The 10,062-nt window shown below is 41.3% G+C and overlaps 1 pseudogene; it reads right to left on the reverse strand.

The window, feature by feature from the left end:
• Positions 1 to 1,929: 1,929 nt before the first annotated feature.
• Positions 1,930 to 5,548, reverse strand: LOC128314212 (prolyl-tRNA synthetase associated domain-containing protein 1-like; annotated as a pseudogene).
• Between the last annotated feature and the right edge of the window lie 4,514 nt (positions 5,549 to 10,062).

Consider the following 10,062-nt stretch of genomic DNA (forward strand, 5'->3'; position numbering starts at 1 on the left):
AGTTTAACTTGTGGATATAGACTGTTTCCGATTTTACTTGTATTTGTTTCTTGCTTACAAATACTGTCTCTCCACTGAGCTGATAACCCGTGGAGGTCTTACAGCTCACATCTCCCTAACAGAGAAGAATGGATTGCTATAGTGATGTAGGCTCTTAGGGACTTGGGATTCTCCTCTTTGCAGGAATTGCCTCTAAAACAATTGCACTGGAGCTCATGGACCTCTCTAAAACATAATATGTGTTCAGTCAAGTGAAACTGTATTATGGAGAATATATGAAAACCCAGTGAAGGTGGTATAAAGTACTTTCAGAAAGGATCTCAGTAAAGATCCTCATAGCACATTATCCACAAGGTAATCATCAATTAGTCTGATCAGTATTAGATTTGGTTCATAGTCTACACTTTCCAGAAGTCTTCATGTAAAACTACACATTTGGAGAATTTTTACTCTCTCATCCAAAGCACTGAACATTGGATAAAGAATCTGAATCTGATCTAGAAAGCTATGATTGAGTTTCTCCATGTTACTGTGGAAAATATGCAGAAAGTTCAAACTGGAAAAATGTTTTGTCTCAATTATCTTGTGTTAATGAGAGAATGAAAGATACTTTTTACCTTGATGTACATTTACAGTTGACTCCAAAATACCACTTTCCTCAGTTGAGCTGATAAAACTAGATTTTCAATTACCTTTTTAAAAAAGATGCCCTAATTACTGGCAATTTAAGTGGTGGGAGTATTCAATTGTCTTGTTTGATTGTCATAGATATTTACTCCTTTTATCTAGGAGCATCCTTTATCATTTTTCATGCTCGCTTTTGTTTTCTGAGGGAACAATGAAGAAAATAATTCCTAGAGAATAAAGAATCAGAAACCACAAATTACCTGAAAGATTTAGGGATTTACGCCCTTTGGAATCTAAACCTAGATGATGTTTTTGTAAGAGGAAAGCAAGTCTAGAAGCTATTCCAGTTTAAAAGAACCTGGTGTCAAAATGCTGAAGGGCTGTGGAATGTAACATTTGAGTTCGTTTGAGGCCTCTACACCTGCAATAATTACCAGCGCAATGTAATGCCAAGCTCCAGCCCGAGAAAAAAATGAAATCAGTTCTATGATGAATTCTTCACAAAACTATCAAATTAACAGTTTCAGAACTTCACAACTTAATTTTCTGTCTAGGTTACATATGCATCATCCAGGTTCTGTATTTTTTTTTAATTTTTTTTAACGTTTATTTATTTTTGAGACAGAGAGAGACAGAGCATGAATGGGGGGAGGATCAGAGAGACAGGGAGACACAATCTGAAGCAGGCTCCAGGCTCTGCGCTGTCAGCACAGAGCCCGACGCGGGGCTTGAACTCACGGACCGCGAGATCACGACCTGAGCCGAAGTCTGCCGCTCAACCGGCTGAGCCACCCAGGCGCCCCCAGGTTCTGTATTTTTTATTATAGTTTTAAAGTTTCATTTCTGGAGAAGAAAACAAGATTGTTGGTCAACTATATTAAATTTTAAAACAGTACATTAATTAACACAACTGCATTTCACATGGCTTATTAGGTGGTGTGACCAATGGACAAAACATGATCATACATATCACAGGGATGTTTATCACTTACTATGTGATAAGCAACTGCTTTAAATGTTCTTCCTTATAAAGAAGATAGCAATGAATTCCTCACACAGTCTCTACAATGATGATGATGATATATTTAAAGGGCTTAGGATAAATGCTTAGCATATTTAGGCCATTTTATAAAACAGTTATGCTTTTATGAACTGAAAAGTTCCACTGCAGCAAAGCCACTGCCCAAGTGCCCCGTCAAATAATATGAATGACAAGGTCACCAGTTCTCCTGCATGTTAACATATTTTGTGATTATGTCTTTGGTGGGGAGTGGGGTGTTATTATACAAAAGTAAAGGAAAATGTAGTAACTAATGGACTAGACAAGGAAGGATTTATAGTTCTTATTTAGAAGTCTGGAGTTGACTCAGCACAGGGTCAGCTTCTCATGAATGCTATCAAGGACTTGGATTCCTTCTATCACACTGTTCTTAATCCTTGGTTGTGGCTTTCATCCTCATGATCACAAGATGGATCCTATGCTTCCAGTATCACATCTGAACTCCAGACACAAAAAGGGCAAAGAGATAAAGATCCAAAAATCTTCTCCACACAGAGATATCGTTGTTTTTATTTGTATAGGTAGTCATTTCCCAGCAGATTTTCAATTCTATCTTTTTTTAAAAAAAATATTCTTGTCAATTTTAATGTTTTTTTAAGAAATTACAAATAAGAAAAACAGCTTTCAGAAATAAACATATTCTAAACACCAGCCCAATTCGTTGCTTTTACCAAAATTTAGCACCGGGAGATCATATCCCGTCTTCTTCACAAATGTGGGAAAGTCTTCAGGGCTCAATCCCATGGTTGCAGCACTGGTCATTGGATGAAAGTACGCCTTTCCGCGTCTACCTTCCAAAAAAGCAGAATCCAGAACAAATTTCACATCTCCATCACCACAGAAGAGTGCCAAGGGTATGGCGCAGCTTTGGCCAACTTTTAGCTTTTCTAGCATGGCTGTTTCCTCAGCAAACCCAAGATCCCCACTCCCAACGCCTAACTGCTTGGCAAGATCGTTTGAACATGAAGTGTCACCAGCCAATAGCTTTTTTTCTTCTTCTCTGTAAGAAATAAGTTCTTACTATGTGCTCCTTTCAAATGCTGGATATGAGGCGTCATTTCTTCAACTGTTCTTCAACTGTAAACACCTCCGGGTGCCCCACGACCTCTGTGCGGATGGCCAGGGTGCCCATCTGGCTGCTGCTCCAGAGAGGCCCACACCTCAGCACCCACCATGCTGCTGTCCTGACCAGCAGAGAGAGACTGCACAATTGTATCTTATTAATGAAAACAAAAAACAAAAAACAAACAAAAAAACCATACCACACAGTGATTCAACACCAAGAGGACTGAGAGCTTTTAGATTTCATCGGGGCACATACCCATGCCTCTGGGCTGTCTGCGCTTCTGTGAGGATACGCTGATGTAATAATAAAGGAAGAAAGGGCACTGGATAGTCAGCCAACAGTGTCAGCTACACTAGGACTCAAACTACGTATTTTGCAGCTTGTACGAAGGCATGCCTAAGTACGATTTCAAAAGGCAAGCATATTTAAAATCTTTTCAATCAATTTTGCCTTTCATGAGGTACTTTAGACCACAGTCCAGCTTAGCAAAAAGCATTAGAATAGGGCTGGAGTCCTGATCCGGCCTTGGGTCTGTCACTAGTTTACTGGTTAGCTTGATGGAAATTACCAACGTATTCTGCATACCCTGGTGCATCAACTGAGGGGGTCGAAAGAGATGATGTCTAATATCACTCTCAGGTCTTAACTTCTGTGGTTTTATGATGGTTGTATTTCTCTCTTGTTCTTTCCAAATATTACAATCCCAAAGCTTAATAATTTCTTGGAAAAACTGAGCTTTGATGAAAACAATCATCCAAAGGCTGTTTGTTGCTCTTAGAACTATGCTAGGCGGCATGTAAGACAGAAAACAAGTTAAAAACATGTTCCCTGGTCTCTACTGATGAAACTGAATGCGTATGAAGTGGCCATTATTCACTGTGTGTGCAGAAGTTCCGAGAAGAGACAGGTCAGTATGAAGAAGCTAGAGATAGCACCATGAATGAAATGGAATTGGAACTCATCTCAGTGGCATTTGAAATGAAATGCGAAGTAGAACGGAAGGATTTGGCTATGTGGAGAAGATACAGAGGGATGTCTCAAATGAAGAGTGACAGCATTAACAGAGATGAGAAGGGAAGCTTACTGTTTTGGGGGCCAAGGAAAGAGCCTATCCCAACTGAGTGAGTGAGCCTATGTTGGTGACTAATAGACCACAGGTTGATCATAGAGTTTGCACACCTTCTTCCTTCAATTCTTATTCTTTTTTTTTTTTTTAAGTTTATTTATTTGAGAGAGACAGAGACAATACGAGTCGGGAAGGGGCACAGATGGGGAGAGACCGGGAATTCCACGCAGGCTCTGTGCTGCCAGCTGCAGACCCTGATGCGGGGCTTGAACCCACAAACAGGAGATCTTGACCTGAGCCAAAACCAAGAGTCCACTGCTTAACCCACTGAGCCACCCAGGCACCCCTGCAATTCTTACACTTATGCAAATGTCCAGCAAGGACCAGAGTGCTGCTTCCCTATCAAGTCTCTCTACCACTTGCATACACACATCACACGTATTTAGATCCAGAGCCAACAGGACACAAATTCCTGTGACCCAGAAAGTATAATACAGCCGTTCACTTCTGTACTATGTGCCAGACTCAGACTCACACTGTGCATATTTTACTAACACTGTATCTTCACATAGTTGACTCCTGGATCCTGGATCCTAAACTAGGGGAAATTAAAAAAAAAAATTCTCCTATATTCTTTTGTTGGATCTTTATTTATGAATTAATCAATCATAAATTGCAACCTCATTCTCACTCATCCTTGTCTAACTGGTCCTGTCACCTATGCGTTGGTAGAAGAGAAAGAAGAGGCACAGTATTGCTTCATTGAGCAATGAGAAGCCATTACTGGCACTTGAAAAGAAAATGGACGGTTATACAGAGTTTTGTCCCGGCAGCACTCGAAAGAAAAAATAAAGTAGTTTAGCATCAGGAACATGAGGTAAAGGTATTATCTTGGAGGAAAATCATGAGAATCTTGAGTAATGGAGTAGACTTTTGAGCAGACAGGGGAAACATAGGATTTGAGCTATGGATTGGGAACAAGGCCTGAATCAGAATACAGATTGTGTAAGTGTATTTATCTATGCATTTCCCACCTGGGCTATATGACCCAGAAAGTTCTAGAATCTGAGATTCCAGCTAAGAAGATGAGGGTACCAGATCCGTGTGACTGGAAAGAAGTCAAGGGTGATCTCATGCAGTGATTGTTCATTTCACATAATGCGGGCATTGAGAAGGGAATCCGGCAAGGGCTGAGATGTAGCTCTAGCCTGTGTAAAACTGGGTCATAACAAGTAACAAGAAACTCTAATAGTGATATCCTTTAGGTAGTTCACATATAAAAATAAGGAAATGAACAAAACTTTATAAAGTCCTTTGCATCTTAATATTTATGAACCATTTTAAACCTACATTAGCTTATCTGGAGATTTTATGTTTCTAGATATACTCTCCCTAATATCTTTATAACCTCAATTTATACACTATTCAATTTAAGTTTATTTATTTATTATGAGAGTGGGGAGGGGCAGACGGAGAGCAGGAGAAAGAGAGAATCCCAAGCAGGCTCCACAAAGTCAGCACAGAGCCCAATGCAAGGCTCGAACTCACAAACAGTGAGATCGCAACCTCAGCCAAAATCAACAGTCGGACACTTAACTGATTGAGCCACCCAGGTGCCCCCAAACTATTCAATTTTTAAAATACTTGACCCTCTATATCCCCATTATATTGGTATATTGTTAAAAGTTGGACAAGCATAAGCTTAAAAAAAAACTTATTTTTAGTGAGTAAAGAGGAGGAAAGAAAAGTATGTGAAAGTATTTTCAAATAATGGAGTTATAATTTTAGTTCAATTGTTAAAATATACTTAGGAGATTCTTTTTAAGAAAAAATAAATTACCACATTATAATCAGAGGCTTTTAAGCACTAATTGAGAAACATACCTTTTTACAGTCTGTCTCCCCTAATACTTTTTTTTTTCCTTTTTAAGTGACTTTTTGACACAATGCTATGGCTTCTCTTTGTAGGTAGAATAACTTTACCTGTAAATCCCTGCAGGTTCACATGCCACTAACCAAATCAAACTTAATAGCTCCGGGGGAATCATTAAATAGTATTGCATCAATTTGCTTGCTACATAAGCGGCCTTAGTTTGTGTTAGAAGTGGCCTTTTTTTTTTTTTCCTATTTCAGGTTATTTTTTTTTCTTCATAGTATTTGAAAGACAGCTTTCATATTTAAAAGGTAAAATCCAAATATAGTTTATTCTGACAGTGCTTTGTAATATTTTTGGGTCAAATCTCCCTTTGAGAGACTGATGAAACCCACAGGGCCTCTCCTAAGATGATACATCTGTCTACACAATTTTGGAGGGATTCCTGAACTGCAAATCCAGTCTGTGATATTTAGATGAAGACTCCTACAAACCACACGATTAATTGGTAACTTGTCAATGCAACTGAAGGAGGGCTTCCCATTGGAATAAACATAAATATATTCACTAGGACTCTGGAGCATGTGTGCTAAAGAGGCTGATACGGTTTCTTCCTGGAGGCTAAAGCCACAGCCTTACTAAGCCACAGTGGCTGATGGGAAGTGCTGTAACCTTCATACAGGTATGTGGAAGGACCCATGAACTTGCAGTCGCTTGATGTTCTTCCCTACCTCCCTGGAAGACCACAGCCCTGGGCACTTCATTCCCGTATTACCCACTCTCCTGTCTACATTCTCCCATCATCCATGGGACAAATAGGACGTGTCTACTATGTATCAGACCCTTGGGACAAAACAGAAAAACTTACTGCTCTGTGTGTTCCAGTGGGGGATCCAGGAGAAAAATACACGTTAGACAATGACTAACGCTTTGGCGAAAGTAAACAGGTAGTCCAAGTGCTTTGACACCCCTTCCAACAAGAAGTAGGCTGCAGGTCCTGCCCTTGAGATTCCCTTCCCCAGAGAAGCTCTCCACTTGCTTTGACCAAGAAGCAACTGTGGAAGTGGCTCTGTGCTGGCTTCCAGTCCCAGACCTGCAGCCTGGCTGGCCGCTTCTTTTCCCAAGCCACCGTGTTAGAAGTCTGGAGAATCTTGGTGGGATTGTATGTAAAATTTCCCCGGTGCATGGAGAGGGACGCAGGTGTGTGAGTTCCCAGCCATGCCTGCCAAAGTGCCGGACACGAGAGTGAAGCCTGCTTGGACACTCCAGAGCCCGTCAGCCGCCAGCTGAATAAACGGAGTGACCTCAGCCAGTGGCATGTGGAGCAGAAGATCCACCCAGGCAAGCTGTGTCCTGATTTACGACCCAGAGATCATGAATATAATATAAGGGTGGTTTGTTGGTCTGCAGTAGGTACCTAGAACCGTGGTGGTGGCCTCCACAAAAACGAAACAAAAAGTCACGATAGGGTATTTCAGGCAAGAGCCCAGGGGTGTGGTGTCAGTTCTTAACTGAACACTGACTCCTTCTCTTCTTTCCGACAGCACTGCCCTGGACCCTTCCTACTCTATCCAAACTCAAAACCCATCCCTCGTTCTCTTTGCAGTCATCATCAGACCTGTCTTTCCCTAAATGAGAATATAAAAGATACCCTACTTTGATAGTGAATTATCAATATTAAATCTCCTCCACCCTGCTTTCACCTCAGATTTTCTCCTTCTGCCCTCCTTTCTTAGAGGAAAGAATCTACACGAATTTCCAAAGTTACTTCTCCCACTTCACTTGCAGTCTCCATCCCTCTGGTGTCTCCTGCCCTCCCCTGGTCACACGTTTTATTCTTCCTCTCCACCCCTGCTGGTTCCATGCCTACAAGTCGTCTTTTCTCAGTTCCATCCAGTTTCACAGAGGCGACACTCCTCTTGAAATACTCTTTCCTGGATTTCTAAGACAATGAATTTTAAACCATCCTCCACAGTGCTGCCAAAACCAAGTATGATACTATGTAATTCTCTTTCTCATGAACCATCAGTGGCTCCCAGTTGCCCTCTCAATAAAGACCACAATACTTTTCTGGATAGACTTAACTCTCTATAAACAATCTCACTTTGTTTCTCCTGTCTTAGTCTGTGGGCCTTTATTCAGCGGAATGTTTCAGACGTCTCTGCTTTCTTTCATAGAAAGAAAGGGCAATAGAGATGAAAAACCTCTGTGGAACATCGAGGAAAGTGCTGGCAGATAGTTGATGCTGGACTAGAAGATGTCAGGCAGGACAAAGGGAAAGATGAGGTGGGAGAAGCAGACTGGACTAGACAGACCATGGATGATCTTGTTTGTCAAGATGAAGAACTTGGCTTGTCACAGATGAAATTGAGGGTGTGGGGACAACGTTCACAGATATAGATAAGAAATGACATGACAAAATACTGCTTGGCAATTCTGGTTTCAATGTCTGCGTCCTCCCTCTTCCCCCCCCCCCAAACTCCGCCAAAAATTTCAAGATTTTGAAAAAGATGGTACTGTATTTTATATCACTCCAGAAATTTATGCAATGTCCCACATACAGTAGATACTTAATAATGGTTTTACTTCATGAATAGAGTTTTAAAGTTACTATGTTTAAATGGTCTGTTCACTAGGTCTGTTGTTGTTATTATTATTTTTGATCTGGTAACGAAGGAAGGAAAGTAGTGTTTCAGGAAGGGTGACACTATTTCTCCCACTGACCCTGCACTGAAGAAATGCAGTGTTGTGGGTATGACCCTGCCTAGTGACCAAGGCTTTGGAGTCCCGACGCAGGACTGTGGTTTACTGCACAGCTGTCAAAACAGGAATGCCTACTTAGGAAATAGGGTTTCTGGGTACCTGTCTCTATCCCTTCTGCCGAGATGAGGAAAACTGGGTCTATGACGGATCTACATTTCCCTGAATGGGCTGCCTCCAAACTAGACTGAGGTCGGAGGATGAAGTCTTACAAGGGAGTTAGTCTGAATTTTGTTTCTGCTCTATCTATATGTTAATGAGCTCACCACCTTTTGTTACAAAGTCTTCAAATGCACTAGGTCAGACTGGAACTCATCTTGGATAGCAGCCCATTATGTGCTCCCTGCCATAATTAAGATCAAGACCTGAGGTGCCTGTGGGGATGAAGCCCAACATTTCTCAAATCGGATCGTTTTACGTTGGCTGAAGGAGATGAGGAAGGCACGGCAGCCACCCTGAGAATCTGCTTACCCATCCCAGAACTGTTGACAGGAAGGGACCTCCACGCGCAGTACTGAAGAAACTGTTAGGAACTGCACCTAAGAAATTGCATAGTCTTTGCGGAGTGCTGACTTTTTCCGTCTTCCTTCTCATCCGTTTTACCTCTCTCTGTAAGTGGTGCTGACAGGAAACACATGATGCTTGGGCACGTGAGGAAAGAGAGAGTTTTCCAAATGGGGAAGATACGACCTCTGTAAAAGTGCAGAGCACATACATTTCAGCAAAGTGTAGCAGAGTGGGATCAATAATTACGCCATGCACCAGAGGTGCAAAAGCTGGAGGGTCTCCCTCTAATGGTTTCCAAAAGCGCAGCTATCCAAGGTCATGGCTGACATCAGGCAATCTGCGTGGGGGAAGCTGAAAGAATAGCTCTGCAAAGGGCCATCTCACAGTACAGCCACCATCAGTCCCTTCCCGGCAATATTTGTCTGGTGTATAAACAATCCCTTTACTTCCTTCTGGTAACCCCTGGGTGAAAATTGCGTCTGTGAGAGTTTCAAAATTCAGATAGGGTCTGAAGAGCAAGCTTTGTTAGTTTATCTTACCCAACAAAATTGCCAGCACAAGAGAAGTGCAAACTTTTCTTCCCAGAGCTCTCCCATTTGGATTATAAAATCTTTGTTGAGGGGGTGATGAATGTGATAGAAAACGCATAACTTGTTTCAGATGTAAAGAATGCTGACAGCTTCAAAAGCATTACTTTACCTGATTTTCTTGGCAAATTTGATTTGCAAGAAAAGCTGGGAGTGGAAAATATCCAGATGTCATTTTGGTGGTCACCTTCCTAAGCACAGCCAACCTGAGTATACAGCTATACTCACTGCAGACCTCTGATCTGCTGTATCAACTGTACTAGAAGTTTCATAAAAGGAAGAGACATTTGTTTCTTTGCTTATTACTTGCGACTAAATGTTGCAAGGAGGGGGTAGCTTTAACAGACACAGTTTGGGGCTCTGGAACCTTGAGTGGCGGTGGGTCATTGATAAGTGGCTAAGGTTCTTTGCTCTTCATTTCCACATAAACAAAATGCGCAATAAAATCTACTCTATGAGAATATTGTGATAATGACAAAATAAATGTTAAGCAGTTAGCTTATTACGTGGTAATTT

This window comes from Acinonyx jubatus, chromosome B1 (assembly GCF_027475565.1).
Source record: "Acinonyx jubatus isolate Ajub_Pintada_27869175 chromosome B1, VMU_Ajub_asm_v1.0, whole genome shotgun sequence".
Classification (NCBI taxonomy): domain Eukaryota; kingdom Metazoa; phylum Chordata; class Mammalia; order Carnivora; family Felidae; genus Acinonyx; species Acinonyx jubatus.